A 16,675-nucleotide genomic window follows, 5' to 3' on the forward strand; every position below is an offset into this window, starting at 1 on the left:
GAGTTTTTGGTACAGATGAAAAAGATTTTTTCGATGAGCGGTACAGATTTGGATGTGGCAACGTTGCACTCGAGTGACAAAAAGAACAGGAGAGAGTGAGTGTCGTTTCCCCAAGTACCACCCAACTTCAACACCCATCACCCAACTCACCCACTGGACACAAATACTAACAAAGATGGCGATGCTCCATCACAGTATAGTAGCAAGCAGCTACCTAGTGAGCAGAAAACTGATGTCAGGTTTTGTTTTGTTTTTCTTTTCGCTGCTGCTGCTCCTAGGACTCGCTCGCTCTGGCTTTGAGGGAGCGACAGAATGGATGGGGGCCACCCACCCCACCGAATCGAGTGTGCGTTGTTATCGTTCTTCTGTCAGCTCTCGACGATCAGTGGGAACAATGGTACAAATGTACCTACAAAAAAAGACAAAAGATACAAAAAAGACTAATAAACTCACACTTAAGAGTAGACTAGAAAGACTAAGAAGATTAAAAAGACTAAAAAGACTTAAAAGACTGTAAAGACTAAAGAGACTAAAAAGACTAAAAAGACTAAAAAGACCAAAAAGACTAAAACACTCACACTTAAGACTAAAAAGACTAAAAAGACTAAAACGACTAAAAAGACTAAAAAGACTAAAAAGACTAAAAAGACCAAAAAGACTAAAAAGACTAAAAAGACTAAAAAGACTAAAAAGACTAAAAAGACTAAAAAGACTAAAAAGACTAAAAAGACTAAAAAGACTAAAAAGACTAAAAAGACTAAAAAGACTAAAAAGACTAAAAAGACTAAAAAGACTAAAAAGACTAAAAAGACTAAAAAGACTAAAAAGACTAAAAAGACTAAAAAGACTAAAAAGACTAAAAAGACTAAAAAGACTAAAAAGACTAAAAAGACTAAAAAGACTAAAAAGACTAAAAAGACTAAAAAGACTAAAAAGACTAAAAAGACTAAAAAGACTATAAAAGACTAAAAAGACTAAAAAGACTAAAAAGACTAAAAAGACTTAAAAGACTAAAAAGACTAAAAAGACTAAAAAGACTAAAAAGACTAAAAAGACTAAAAAGACTAAAAAGACTAAAAAGACTAAAAAGACTAAAAAGACTAAAAAGACTAAAAAGACTAAAAAGACTAAAAAGACTAAAAAGACTAAAAAGACTAAAAAGACTAAAATGACCTCAAAGACTTTTAAGTCTAAAAACCATTAAAAGACAACATAGACTTAGAAAAATAGACTTAAAAAAATTCACAAAATGACAAAAAAAATATGAAAAAGAAAAAAGTTCTGAATTTTGGTTCACAATTCAGAATGCAGAGCTAAAAATTCATAGTTTGTTTTTTTCCTAATTCAGAGTTCTTAAATCAGAATTCAGGACTGGACAGGACAGGACTTGTGATATAGCTCAGTGGACAAGTCAGTTGCCTGCTGAGCCGAGGTCCACGAGTTCGAGCCCAAGAGTAGACATCAAACACAGTTGTAGAAAATAATAAATTCAGAATTCAGAATATTTACAGAGTTCTCCTTTTGGGGCGCCTGTATAGTTTACTTTTGGTGGGTTGGTTCTCGGCTTTCAGTCTCAAGTTTTTTAGTAAAAAAGACTTTATTTTGACATACCCATCGTTTCGATCCTCATAGAATTTTCATCAGGGACTAAAATTTATTAAAAAAATTCGTTTACGTCTACTGAATCTAAATGATTCTTACCGAAAAAGTTGTCGTTTTTTGGCTGGTTTGATACGGCGTATCGTTTACTGCTGGCGGTTTCTGTTATAATTTTTTTTGTCTGACTTACAGTTAAAAGTTCTTTTCTGGGCTATTGTTGATTTTTGAAACACTTTTTATGTTGTTGTTTAATTTTAGGCGTTTGTGATGTACTCATGGAGTCTGACAGTTGGTCTGTGTTTTTTTTGTTTTGGTTTCTTTTTTCGTATTTTTTCGAGACACGGAAAAATGTTGTTGTACGAAATGTGTATGATGTCTGTGTCTTTTTTAATATTAATAGACGAATTTGCAGTTTTTATGTGACCACCTTCTAGCATATTTAGTTTGTCTTGATTGCAGGGTTCAACAAAACGCACTCTTTTAGCCACGCGCAACACACGCAAACCATTCTCTCGTGCAAAACACTTCATCGTTTGCGTTCTGGCCGTTGACGCACTCTCGCTCTAAACAAAAACACGCTCGCTCTATCTTTTCCACTCGTTCTCGTCGACGAGATGCGCTATCCGAAATCTGCGCGAGCGGCCGAGTCAGACAGGCACGGCTAGCTCACTGCGCGTCCTAACCGAGCGGCGTGCGAGGTCTCTCTTTTGGTTAACAGAACAGCACGCAGCGGCTCTCAATGCAGCTCGCGGCGGCCCTCCAAACGGTCTGAGGCGGCTCTATTTTTGTCACCGGGCGGCGCGCACGGGCTCTAGTGTGGGGCTTGTGTTTTGTATTTGCCGTGGCCCGATTGATAAATCTGTGTGTTTAATTTCATCAGCAAAATAGTTAGAACAAATGGTAGCGGGCAATGGACTTGGCGGGAGGATTAAAATAATCAATGTAGGAGGTTTACGTTACATATTATTAATAGCTCCAAGCACTAGTATTTATGAAAATTTTACCATTAACTAGTAAAATTTCGATACCAAGAATGACATCCTTTTTTTGGAAATGCTACGGCGACATCGATATTTATAATGTCACGAAATTTCAATCGTAACATTGAAATGTTATGAATTTGACTGTCGCGACCACTATTAATGCAAAGTAAATTCAGACAATGGGATTCAAATCGATTAAATAAGAATATGATTCGAATTTAATTTGTTGGCTTTTCTATAGGAAGATAGTACATACGCGAAATTAAAACAAACTAATGATGATTAACGGAACAAATACCAGTAGAAATTAGTTTAGCTCCGATTTTAACTTTCGACCCCTTTAGTGAAAGGGTTTGATTTGTAGGTGACGAAAAATAGTGCCGTGAGTTCGCTAGTACAAGCTTCTAATGTTAGTACCGCGAGAAATGTGTTTAGCTCCGATTTCAACATGCGACCCCTCTAGTGGAAGGGTTTGACTTGTAGGTGACGAAAGCTAGTGTCGCGAGCTCGCTAGTACAAGCTACTAGTGTTAGTACAGCTAGAAATTAGTTTGGCTCCGATTTCAACTTTCGACCGGTCAAATGAAAGGGATTGACTCGTAGGTGACGAAAAATAGTGTCGCGAGTTCGCTAGTACAAGCTACTAGTGTTAGTACAGGTAGAAATTAGTTTAGCTCCGATTTCAACTTTCGACCGGTCAAGTGAAAGGGTTTGACTTGAAGATGACGACAAATAGTGTCGCGAGCTCGCTAGTACAAGCTACTAGTGTTAGTACAAGTAGAAATTAGTTAAGCTCCGATTTCAACTTGCGACCGCTCTAGTGAAAGGGTTTGACTTGTAGGTGACGAAAACTAGTGTCGCGAGTTCACTAGTACAAGCTACTAGTGTTAGTACAGGTAGAAATTAGTTTAGCTCCGATTTCAACTTTCGACCGGTCAAATGAAAGGGATTGACTCGTAGGTGACGAAAAATAGTGTCGCGAGTTCGCTAGTACAAGCTACTAGTGTTAGTACAGGTAGAAATTAGTTTATCTCCGATTTCAACTTTCGACCGGTCAAGTGAAAGGGTTTGACTTGAAGATGACGACAAATAGTGTCGCGAGCTCGCTAGTACAAGCTACTAGTGTTAGTACAAGTAGAAATTAGTTTAGCTCCGATTTCAACTTGCGACCGGTCAAGTGAAAGGGTTTGACTTGTGGATGACGAAAAGTAATATCGTGAGTTCGCTAGTACAAGCTACTAGTATTAGTACAGGTAGAAATTAGTTTAGCTCCGATCCAAACTTTCGACCGGTCAAATGTATGGGTTTGACTTGCAGGTGACCAAAACTAGTATCGCGAGTTCACTAATACAAGCTACTAGCATTAGTACAGGTAGAAATGAGTTTAGCTTCTATTTCAATTTTCGACCGGTCAAGTGAAAGTGTTTGACTTGTAGGTGACGAAAAATAAAGTCGCGAGTTCTCTAGTACGAGCTATTAATATTAGTACCGATAGAAATTAGTTTAGCTCCCAATTCAACTTTCGACCGGTCAAGTGAAAGAGTTTGACTTGACGAATTCACTTGTCCAAGCTATAAGTGTTAGTACCGGTAGAAATAAGTTTAGTTCAAACCCTTTTCACTTGACCAGTCGAAAGTTGGAATCGGAGCAAAACTAGTTTCTACCTGTACTAACATAAGTAGCTTGTACTAGCGAGCTCGTGACACTATTTTTCGTCACCTGCATGTCAACCTTTTCACTTGACCAGTCAAAAGTTGAAAGCAGAGCTGAACTTATTTCTACCTGTACTAATACTAGTAGCTTGTACTAGCGAACTCGCGACACTATTTTTCGTCATCTACAAGTCAAACCCTTTTACTAGAGGTGTCGCATGTTGAAATCGGAGCTGAACTAATTTCTCGCGGTACTAACACTAGTAGCTTGTACTAGGGAATTCGCGACACTATTTTTCGTCACCTACAAGTCAATCCCTTTCATTTGACTGGTCGAAAGTTGACATTGGAGCTAAACACATTTCTCGCGGTACTAACACTAGTAGCTTGTACTAGCGAACTCGCGACACTATTTTTAGTCACCTGCAAGTCAACCTCTTTCACTTGACCGGTCGAAAGTTGAAATCGGAGCTGAACTAATTTCTCGCGGTACTAACACTAGTAGCTTGTACTAGCGAACTCGCGACACTATTTTTCGTCATCCACAAGTCAAACCCTTTCACTTGACCGGTCGAAAGTTTAAATCGGAGCTAAAATAATTTCTACCTGTACTAACACTAGTAGCTTGTACTAGCGAACTCGCGACACTAGTTTTCGTCACCTATGAGTCAATCCCTTTCATTTGACCGGTCGAAAGTTGAAATCGGAGCTAAACTAATTTCTACCTGTACTAACACTAGTAGCTTGTACTAGCGAACTCGCGATACTAGTTTTCGTCACCTACAAGTCAAACCCTTTCACTAGAGGGTTCGCAAGTTGAAATCGGAGCTAAACTAATTTCTACTTGTACTAACACTAGTAGCTTGTACTAGCGAGCTCGCGACACTAGTTTTCGACACCTACAAGTCAAACCCTTCCACTAGAGGGGTCGCAAGTTGAAATCGGAGCTAAACTCATTTCTACCAGTACTAACACTAGTAGCTTGTACTAGCGAACTCGCGATACTAGTTTTCGTCACCTACAAGTCAAACCCTTTCACTAGAGGGTTCGCAAGTTGAAATCGGAGCTAAACTAATTTCTACTTGTACTAACACTAGTAGCTTGTACTAGCGAGCTCGCGACACTAGTTTTCGACACCTACAAGTCAAACCCTTCCACTAGAGGGGTCGCAAGTTGAAATCGGAGCTAAACTCATTTCTACCAGTACTAACACTAGTAGCTTGTACTAGCGAACTCGCGATACTAGTTTTCGTCACCTACAAGTCAAACCCTTTCACTAGAGGGTTCGCAAGTTGAAATCGGAGCTAAACTAATTTCTACTTGTACTAACACTAGTAGCTTGTACTAGCGAGCTCGCGACACTAGTTTTCGACACCTACAAGTCAAACCCTTCCACTAGAGGGGTCGCAAGTTGAAATCGGAGCTAAACTCATTTCTACCAGTACTAACACTAGTAGCTTGTACTAGCGAACTCGCGACACTATTTTTCGTCACCTACAAATCAAACCCTTTCACTAGAGGGTTTGCATGTTGAAATCGAAGCTAAACTAATTTCTCGCGGTACTTGTGCCGTTAATCATCATTAATTTGTTTTAATTTCGCGTTTAATCTCCCCAAAGACACAACAACTAATTAATATTCCAACCATCGATCAATATGATCGATCTAAACGGTTTCATTTTAACATCCCTTGCTCTTTAATTTGGTCTTTTTCGCGAAATTTTACTAGTTCATGGTAAAAATTTCATAGTTACTAGTGTTGGTAACTATAACTTATAAATATTTTAAAACTTTTAACATTCATTGTAATAACCCTCCCACCAATCCCGTTGCGCGCTACAAACTGTTTAACCAATTCTATTAATTAAATTATTCGTACAGATTTCTTAATCGCCCCCCAAACACAAAACACACGGCCCACACACCGTGTGCTAAAGAGAGCCGCGTGCGCTGATCGGTGAGCCGCCGTGTCCTCACGGTAGATGCTCGGTGTTCCTAAACGCACGCGGCTAGATAATCGCAAACGCAGTTTTCGAACCGCTCGAGCTCTCGAATAGGCGCGCGCAAATTCGCTCAGCTCAAAAATTTTCAATCTGCGTTTTGGTCGCAAATTTCTCGAGAGAATTTCGAGCAATCAAATGTGCCCGTGAACCGAGAACGAAAGAGCTGCGTTTTATTTGCTCTTTCTCATTCGACGCACTCCTGCGTGTTGAACCCTGCTTGATTGTCACCTCTGTTAATAATACAGACCCCGTTCGATTTTGGCAACATTCGATTTTGGCAACATCCGAGCAAAAACCGTTCGATTTTGGCAACATCCAAAAACGACGGTTTTTTTTTGTAACTTTTTTATTTTCTATTTTCATTTCACTTTAATCAAAATTAATGTAAAACGTAATATTAGCATAAAATTTTTGCAATTTGGCTTATTTATAATAGTTTTAAACTGTAAAAACACGAATTTTTCCATGTGTTATTGCTTAAAACTAATATAATTGAGCCAAATTGAAAAATTTCATGCTATTATAAGGTTTTACATCAATTTTGAATCATTTGAAATTAAAATTTGAAATAAAAAAGTGACAAAAAAAACCGTTCGATTTTGGCAACATAAAATTCACGGGCGTGTTGCCAAAAACGAACGGGGTCTGTATTGACTTTGTCTATATCGAACAAATGATGCATAGCTGCTTGTGTTCTATTAATGCTGTTTGTTGGCGTAGTTGGATGATTGCGTAGTCCTCGATTGTGTATCCTTTTTCCAATAATCGTTTCAGCTCATTGGTTTGCGTTTTATGTTGTGACATTCGTTGTTTTATGTTGTAACATTCCTTGTTTTAAATTGCGCATCGTATGTAGCAGGCGTTGCATTTATGTTCGTTGTTTTAGTCCCCGATGAAGATCTTATAAGGATCGAAACGTTGGATATGTAAAAATAAAGTTGTAGGTTTTTGAAGTCCGTTATTCCAACGAGACTCAACTGGAAATTTATTCATAGTGTTATTTCTATCAAGTTAAGAGAAAATATAAACTTAGCAACTTACAAATAAGTCTTTGACTCTTTGATTGAGTAAGCTTGCCTGGGATCTTTCCCGCTATCGGCCTTAGTTTCCTGTTGAGTTAACAAATTTTATATCTTGTTGTTTTCAGATCTAATCTGGTTACTTACGGTTGAGGAATCTGTGCTTGATTGAATACAATGTAACTATGTCCCGCCAAACGGATGAAAAGGCTTACAGAATTAGATTGCACCTAGATAGAACACGTGTAAATAAGTGATTTTTTACATCTAATGATTTTTCTGTTCTAATAGCGACTTACGATTATCCAATAAAGATGATCGATGGTTACTGTAAACAAGCAATTTGTTCGAAGCAAAACTAGAGCGAACTCGACACGAAAAACTGTATTTTAAAACGGCGCAAATCAATTTTCACTCCTGCAATCTAACAAACTTCAGCACGTTTTTCCTAAATTCCTCCTTTTTCCTCTTTCTTTCTTTTTACTTCTTTTCTTTCTTCCTCAACCGACTCTATCAAAAATCTGTCAATCTGCATTCTGTCATAAATGGGTTTAATGTTCCCCCTAATTTCACCCCTCAGGGCCGTAGCAACAAAAGTCGTTTTTACTTGAGACTGAAAGCCGAGAATCAACCCATCAAAAGAATACAGAATTCTAAATTTAGAATTCAGAATGCTGCGTTTCTAAACTCAGTTGAGACTTTTGAATTTAGATTGTAGAGTAGAATGCAATATTCTGAAAACTTTTTTGTGAATAAGATATTCCAGTCTCTGGATTCAGAATTCCCCATTTTGATTTCAGTATTTAGAATATTAATGTATAAATTCGGTTTTCAGATTCCCGAGCTCAGTGTTCAAAACTCAGAATTCTGAGGAACTCAAAGTTGAATTTCAGTAGCGCGTATTCTGATTCTCATATTTTAAAAATGAATTATAAATATTTTTTCTGAATTTTGTACACTGAATTTAGAATTCTGATTCGAAATTCATTCTCCAAAAATTTATATTTAGAATTGAAAACCCAGAAATTGAAATTCAAAAATTGGCAAATTTCCTAATTATCATTCAAAACTTGGAACTTTCATCTCGGAATTCAGAATTTCAAATTCAGAGACCAGGGTTTTGAATCCAAAATTCAAAACTTAAATTCCAGAATTTATTAATCCGAAACTCAATGTTCCGAACTCTAATTTCGGAATTCATAATTCCAAGTTGAATATTCCAGTTTCTGGGCTCTGATTTATGCATTAAGAATTCAGTATCGAATTCGGGATGCAACATTCTGAATAAAGGATTAGAAATTTGAATTTCAGTACAAAGATATAGAATTCCGATTTAGTTATTTTTTTTTATTTTCAAATCTACACACTACAAACGCAATTTTCCTCCTCGGGATATCGACTCTCCGAACCACAGGAAATGGTTGAATTCATACGAAATTCGAATGAAAACCCTCCTGAATTTCGAAACGCATCATTTCTCCTGAAATCCAGAATGAAATTCTTACGAGTGCACAGATACTCGAACAATCTTCCTGTATCACGGGAAAACTTCAGCTGTCAACTGTTTTCTGCCGCGCTTTTTTTTTTTGCTTATTGGCGATTTGCAGCAAAACTATTTGACATGCAGCGCCAGCTGATTCTCACTTACAGAACTAACAAAAGGGTGATGATAGCTGTTTTTCAACATGGAAGTGAATACAAATTGTTTTCAAAATTGTGATTTTCGAGAAATCTATCAAGTTTCGGACAAAAGTAGCTAATGGATTGCATAAGAAAATTCAAAATGTAAAACTTTCAATGTTTTTCTTTCACACAAAAATAACTTTTCGCGTTCTTTTTAACAAAAATCAATTTTAAGATTTGAATTATGAATTAACAGAGAAAAGATCTTATGAATAATCTTCAACAGAACTTTAATTGTGTAGGTTCCGAAGAGTAGAATGACCAGATCGCCACAAATTAAAACAAGAAATAAGGAAAAAAGCTTTTTTAAAAGGGAATTCATATAAAATATGAAAACAAATAAAACGAATGCAAAATCTTGTTTTCACAGAGTTCTCATGTTCTGAACTATAATTTTATTATGATTTTTTAAAGCAAAAAATCCTTGATAATATTACAGAAAATTCCTGCCCAACAAAAATGTGCATCACGTTTTGTGAGGAAGTTGCCTAGAGAAACAAATAGATCCATGGGTTAAAATGTTTTGACCTGCTCTTAATCTGCCATCCTCCAACGTTTGCATAACTGCTTCCTCTTTCGACATTCTGTTTAGTTTTAGATTGACGAATTAGATCACGAGTTTGATCGGATCGATATCCGCTTTCTTCTTCTTTTTTTTTTGATACATGAATCAAAAAGTTCCGAGCGGATTTCAGGGTTGATGTTATCCTTGTCGACTTCAATTTAAAAAAATTGTCTTTCCATTTTTTCAGTTTTGGCCTTGTTTTGCGGGTGAAATCGTCAGTTTTCCATCACAAACGTAACGTTTCGTTCATCTGCATTTCGATAGGGAAATTTGATATTGCATCTGCATTTCCATAAGGCCTTTTTCCCGGATTAAATCTCCATTCTGCTGCAAGTTCGCACAACATATTGCCTTCCGAAAGCTAAAAAGTATCATAGATTGAATAATAAAACTATCAGGGATTAGGTAATTCAATTTTTCTTACCTTATTCTCTAATTATTTCTTATCTAAGATTTCTTCAAATAGCAAAATTTTTAAAATTTCGGGTTTGTTTTGAAAAAATACTATGTGATATGACGTTTGAATCCATAACATCATCATTTTGATCGCAGTGCCCTCTGACCAGGGGTGTCAGGTGTCCTGATTTATCAGGATTTGTCCTGATTTTTGAGAGACCGTCCTGATTTTTCAAAAACGCTTGAATTGTCCTGATTTTTGAAAAATGACCCTTAAAATGTCCTGATTTGTCCTGATTTTTAAAAAATATCCAAATCATAACTAAATTTATTGTTAAATGATGAGAAAATCAAACAAATCTTAAATAAAATAGTTTAACCAGTTGAACCAATGAGATTCTTTGATTCAAATTACATTAAAATGAGGTTTTTCGATATTAGCTGCAGGCCAGCCAAGGTTATTCTCGCTTCAGTTGCATAATTCGAGGCGTCTTGAGCACCTTTATTTCGCCTTTAGTTATGCAATCTAAGCAGAACTGCATTTTGTTTTCAGCAATTTGGGGGTGTCCTGAAAAATCCTGATTTTTTCTTCGCGGTGTCCTGATTTTTGACAAAACGACCTGGCACCTCTGCCTCTGACAGTCGTTTTGAGCTGCAAATCGCCAATCCTTTTCAACAGCGATGAAAGTTCAAAGCTCAACAGAAAACTTTAAGAAGAACAGTAAAACAGCTAGCCGTGAGTTGTGTTGTCTAAAAAGAGAACTTTTCAAGCCTCAGTCAATCATTTAATACAATTTTTCTCTTCCAAAGATACACTGGAGACGATAAAGTGCGGCCAGAGTAGTAGTTAAGCTGGGACAACGGAAGCTGCTGAAAGCCTCCTGGGAAGAACCGTTTGTTCCAATGGATTCACCGGCGGAGTTCGACGACAACAGGTCGAGTAATTATTTGGATCAAGCACCAGGTTGCTAGAGCTGAACATTCAGAAAACCGCTAGAATCAACAACATTATGGAGGTATGTTTTTAAAAAATATTCATAACTGACTGAAAAAATAACATTCCATCGTTTTTTTTTTCAGGACCAACTGAATTAAACATATATTAGGACCAGCCGCAAGTTGATATTAAAAACCATACATCTCAATAATAAATGAAGTTTTGGTTTATAAAGTGTTATTTTTATGAAAACAAACCCCTAATTTTCATGTACACATCGAAAGGAAACTGTCTCGAGCGCACAGGAAAATTTCGCAAATTCCTACAAAATACAGGAGAAACCCGTTTCGAATCTACAGGTGATTTTGACAGTGGTTTTCCTGTAGTGTTTTTGTGTCCTGAGATCGTCCTGTAATTTTCAGCTGTTGAAAATACAGGACGAAATTGTCCCGACCACAGGAGAAAAGATTAAGTGTGTACACACTAAGAGCATCCGCAGCAATCGCGAGCAAAGTGAAAATGCTCACGAGTTTAATCACTTTTATACCGCACCGGGGGTTAGTATATGGGTGAGCAAAATAGGGCCGTTGCCGTCGGGACCGACAAAGTCACCAAATTTGCTCACAAGAAAGGGGCGAGAGCAAACATGCACTGAAAAATTATAGACTACTAAATGCTTATTGATGATATTCTTTATTTTACAAAATGTTGAATAAAATGCATGATAAATTCAATTTAAAATAACAAAATAGTAATGATCGCATGGTAACTTAACTGGAAATGTGCTTTGGGATTTTTGATAACTGTCTGGGTGGCACCATATGCGAATTATTTTTTAAAAGATCTCTTAACAGTTAAGAACAGTTAAGATTTCCTAAACAGTTTATAAAATACTATAACCATTTGTGAACGTATATCGATATAAGGTTTTTTGGAACTTCTTTATTCATCACTTTTTTTTAGAAGAGGAAAAGGTATATTTCGAAAATGGGGTCCAAGTCACGGCCAGCACATCTCTCACTGAAACATAGGGTGGTTTTTTCTAGGGCCCGAAGGGAGTATCGATATAAGGTTGAATTTCATGATTATTCCACGTACGATATTGTACAATTTCTTAAAAATAAACAGAACGAGTTCGTAAGAATCTAATTTAAAAATTTATCAGGCAACTGTTTAAAATTTTTTTTAAACTATGAAAAAAATTCAATGCATAGCATTCAATGTATCTTTTAACCATAACACAGTGCAATATTTGAATACAATTGAAAAAAATAATTTATTTTCGAATGAATAAATAACTGCCGCTTTGAATTTATTAATATGAATGATTTTTTAATTCCCTTTTTCAGTGTAACAGTTAAGACTGGCCCGCGATGCTCACCCAACTGGTGCGCGAAAGAGTGTGTATCCTAAAACCGGGCCGCTGAAATGAGCAAAACCGGGCCGCGTATACTCACTCATTGGTGCGTTTGCTCTAAGAATGCAATTTTTCTCCTCTGGATAATGACTCTCCGAACCACTGGGGAAAAGCTGAATTTACACGAAATTCGAATGAAAACTCCCTCGAATCTCAGGACACTTCGTTTCTCCTGAAATCCTGGATGAATTTCCTACGAGTACACAGGTACTCGAACAATCGTCCTGTATCACGGGGAACTTCAGCTGTCAAACGATTTTTGTCGCGCTTTTATTGTTTATCCTTCTTTATCTTGTGCGCGTATAGTTTCTGCTTGTGTGATAGAGACATGTTGGAGATTCGAGCGGTAACGACGAAGATCAAAGGAAGACTTTTAGGGAAATTACCGGCTATTGTTGCTTATAACGGTTCCGAAGTCACTGAAGTGTCATAATTCAACAGTTTCGCTAAGAAAGTAGTGAGTTGAGTTGTCTTTAAAAAACCTCCATAGCCTGCGTCCTGCATAATAAATTCCTATTTATTCTCTTTCATAGAAATCATGAAACTTAGAGCCGGCGGGAGGCTGTTGGTTGCAACAGCCAAAGTTGCTGAAAGTCTTGTGGTAAAAAAAATTTCAAAGGATAAACAGGTGGAGTTTGGAAAAAGGATTCAACCGCTGAAGTCAGCACCATTGAAGCAGGTAAATGTAATTGAATTATTGATTACTGACTGGAAAATAACAATACATCGTTTTTTTCCAGACAAAGTATTGGACAATCGCTAACAATCATCAAACCAGCAGTAAAGTTAAAATTGTTAAAGTTCATCTGATAAAATAATAAATGTGCTTTTGATAGTAAAAATGTTATTTTTTGCAAAACAAGTCCTTAATATTCATGTATACATCGAAAGGAAACAGTCTCGAGCGTACAGGAAAATTTCGCAACTTACTGCAAACTACGGGAGAATCCCGTTTCGAACATACAGGAGAGTTTGACAGTTGTTTTCCTGTGCGGGTTTGCTGTCCCGAGATCGTCCTGTAATTTCAGCTGTTGAAAATACAGGACGAAATCGTCCCGTCCACAGGAGAAAAGATTAAGTGTGTAAGTTCTAAAAGCTGTGTTTCATTGATATTATTCCCTGAATTAAAAGTTTCTCAATTCCAATTTTCAACTCTGAATTCTTTTTTTTTTTTTTTTCTTATTTTGAGTTCCCAATACATAGTAAGGAATTCCAGTTTTTGGATTCTGAATTTGGCATGGAATAATTGAATTTAATTTTAATTTTTTAATTTTTTAACCCTTTAATGCATAATGTTGTTTTAATACAACACTCGTTAAAATCCAAATATCTCGAAAACACGTGAAAATTTTTGAGTTTTGTATTGGCCAACAATATTTTTGGGATTGAAAGAAATAAGCTCATTATAATTTTTTTACGATATTTTTATGTACGTGGGAGATATCGAGGAAAGTATGCAGACAAATTGCCAAATTTAAATTTATTTTAAGAAAAAAGTAGTTCTTGGTAAATCGCTGTTATTTCTTCTGATTTGGAAATCCTAACAATTTTTAAAATCTCAATCAATCTCAAACATATGGATATCCTATTGGAAGAAACTTTCAAAATCGTATTGAAAGAAATCAACAATTTCAAAACTTTTTTTCAACTTTGATGGGCCATAACATTTATAAGATTTAAAAAAAAAACGGCTTCAAACCTGTTCAACTGTGTTATTCGAATTAAAATGTTATTATTTCACTGATTCAATAATTGCTACTCTCATTTAAAAAAACATGCTTTAAAGGTTTGAACTCTGTTTGAGGAATTGTTGATTCGGAATTGAGTATAAAAAACTCAAGGTACTAGTTTTTAAGATTGAATTCTATTATGTTGGCTTTTCGTGGGCGATGCCACATGAATGAAAAAATGGCTTCAATTAGATTTTGGCAAAGATTTTGGCGCTGCTGCTGCTCGGCCGCCCTAAGCCTGGGGCCGATTGGTGGCACCTTGGCGCCGCCGCTGTTGCTCGGACGCCCTAAGTCCGGGGCCGATTGGTGGCACCTTAGCGCCGCTATCGTTCTTCGGCCGTCCTACGACCTGGGGCGCCTCCTGGGGACTACCGGGGGGCTGCTGATTTTGCAGTGTTTGTGCCTCCGCACCTACCTCTGTGGTGCCTCCTGGGGTCTACCAGGGGGCTGCTGATGTTGTTGTTTGTGCCTCCGCCCTACCTCTGTGGCGCCTCCTGGGGTCTACCAGGGGGCTGCTGATGTTGTTGTTTGTGCCTCCGTCCTACCTCTGTGGCGCCTCCTGGGGTCTACCAGGGGGCAGCTGATTTTCTTCGGCTGTCGGCTCGCGGGCCAATGCCCTACGCCTGTGGCGCCTCCTGGGGACTACCAGGGGGCAGCTGATTTTCTTCGGCTGTCGGCTCGCGGGCCAATGGAGATGTGAGCCGGAATTTATGCCACCGGAGCAGTGCCCGAAACCGCCTTGGAATCCAGCGCTATGAAAGAAAATAGGGGAAAAAGGGCCGCATTCGCGAAAGCCCGTATGAGTCGCCAGTCCATTTTTCTTTTAGTGCGCTAAATTACCTTCGCGACCCTTTTCTGGAGCTCGTTTTCTCCTCCTGGAGCTACTGACCCGGGAATCGATTTTTCCCCGAAATGGGCTGCCCTAGAGGCAATAAAAGAGCCTAATTAGTTGATGGAAGTGGCTTTGTGGCAGAGGTTTTACCTTTTTTTATCGAATGGCTGGATTCCGTGCCCAGTATGCACGTGGCGTGGCCGGGTTTTTGCCTCGTATCACTTTCGGTGATATTTTGACCGCGGAACTTTCGGCGATTCCTCCTCGGCAACACAAAAAAACGGTGAAACGCGCACAATTTTCCACTGCCACGATGTGACCGACCCGTACGTTTTTTCAGCGGAAACGAAAGTGACGTTTCGGTGGTTTTCTGCACGCTCAGTTTCGTTCCCTCATTGTTTGAACGCTCAGTTTCCTTACTTTCTTTTTGCGTTTATTTTTTTTACACGCTAACTTTACTCAATATAAGGATGGGTTTTAATGTGTTTATTTTGCCAATCGCTCGTATCGTAAACTATTTTAGGACTAATAACTTAACTATAAATTTCAATGCAACAATTCTCAATTCTGATTCCCATACTCCTAATTCCAATTAATAAAATTTCAAAATACATAATTCAGAATTTGGTATTCAGTAATTCAGAAATTGATTTTCACGATAAATTTTTTCAGCATTTAGTACCTATTCATAATTCTGAATTTGGGATCAATAAACCCATTGGGCTTAAATTCCCGAAAAAAAAATCTGAATTAGGAACTCGGAACAAAGAATTCAGAGTTCAGAATTCTTAATTAAAAATGTAGGATTCAGAATTCTAAAATTTTGAAATCAAAATTCATAATTTCAAATTCAGAACTTGTTACTCAGAATTCAGAAATCCAATTCAGAATTCACAATTCAAAACTCATTCTTACTTAAAAAATCAGAATTCAAATTTTAGGATTCACATTTTATAATTCAAAATTTTAGAATTTATAATTCAGACTTCAGAATTTAGAGTGAGTTTAATTTTTAATTTTAATTTTTCGTATTCTGAGTTCTGGATGATATTTATTTCCTTATTTCTGAAGGTGAATTCCATAATTCTGACAATGACTTCTGTATTTTTCTTAATCAAAATTCTGAATTCTCAGTTCCATGAACGGAATCCTTGATTAAAGATACAGAATTTGAAATAACATGTTCTGGATTCCACTTATTGAATTCAGATTTCAAGAAATTCAAAATTCGGATTTGAGAATCTTATATACTGAATAATGGGTGAAAAAACTCTCTCACTTATAATTCTGGCATTCTGAATTTTGAATTTGGCATTCTGAATTCAACACTCTAAAGGGGGATTCTGAAATTTGAAATCTTAAAACTGAATTCTGAAATCTGAATTCAGATTGTATGAATTTTGTGAACCAAAAATCTGAATTCTGAAAATTTAATTCGGTATTATTGATTCTATGTTTTGTTTTCAAATTTATGATACCTGAACCGGAAATAACTTCATTTCAAATCGGTTTTTAAAAAAATCTAAATTTCTTTCAAAAAATCGCCCCAGCTTCCCCTAAACATAATTTTTTATTCAAATATTTAATGCCATATTCGTTTTCATCCTGGTGGTGCACCGGTAGTGCACCAAGTGCTGTCAAAACGTTTTTTTTATATGAAGATGACAGCAGTTGGTGCACAACCATCTTTCCACCAGATGAAAACGAATATGGCATAACTGGTCGGCCCTTTCGTTATGTTTTTACAGAATGTTGTTTCATTTTGCAATAACACACACACACACTAACCAATGCGCGATAAATTCGCCGACCGATCGATTATTCCCTCGCAGTACGCAAGCTGCGAAATCTTGTATTAAA

The 16,675-nt window shown here is 37.0% G+C and overlaps 2 long non-coding RNA genes across 2 annotated transcripts; one reads left to right on the plus strand and one right to left on the minus strand.

Annotated features, from left to right (window-relative positions):
* Nucleotides 1–10,570: 10,570 nt before the first annotated feature.
* Nucleotides 10,571–11,040, plus strand: LOC129744566 (uncharacterized). Its single transcript, XR_008736945.1, has 3 exons — nt 10,571–10,635; nt 10,710–10,915; nt 10,980–11,040. It is a non-coding gene; the product is annotated as an uncharacterized LOC129744566 (long non-coding RNA).
* Nucleotides 11,041–14,102: 3,062 nt separating this feature from the next.
* On the minus strand, nt 14,103–15,241 carry LOC129741026 (uncharacterized). The gene is made up of 3 exons (XR_008736424.1): nt 14,966–15,241; nt 14,824–14,905; nt 14,103–14,735 (listed from the first exon to the last, which is right to left on the minus strand). It is a non-coding gene; the product is annotated as an uncharacterized LOC129741026 (long non-coding RNA).
* Between the last annotated feature and the right edge of the window lie 1,434 nt (nt 15,242–16,675).

This window comes from Uranotaenia lowii, chromosome 2, assembly GCF_029784155.1.
Source record: "Uranotaenia lowii strain MFRU-FL chromosome 2, ASM2978415v1, whole genome shotgun sequence".
Classification (NCBI taxonomy): domain Eukaryota; kingdom Metazoa; phylum Arthropoda; class Insecta; order Diptera; family Culicidae; genus Uranotaenia; species Uranotaenia lowii.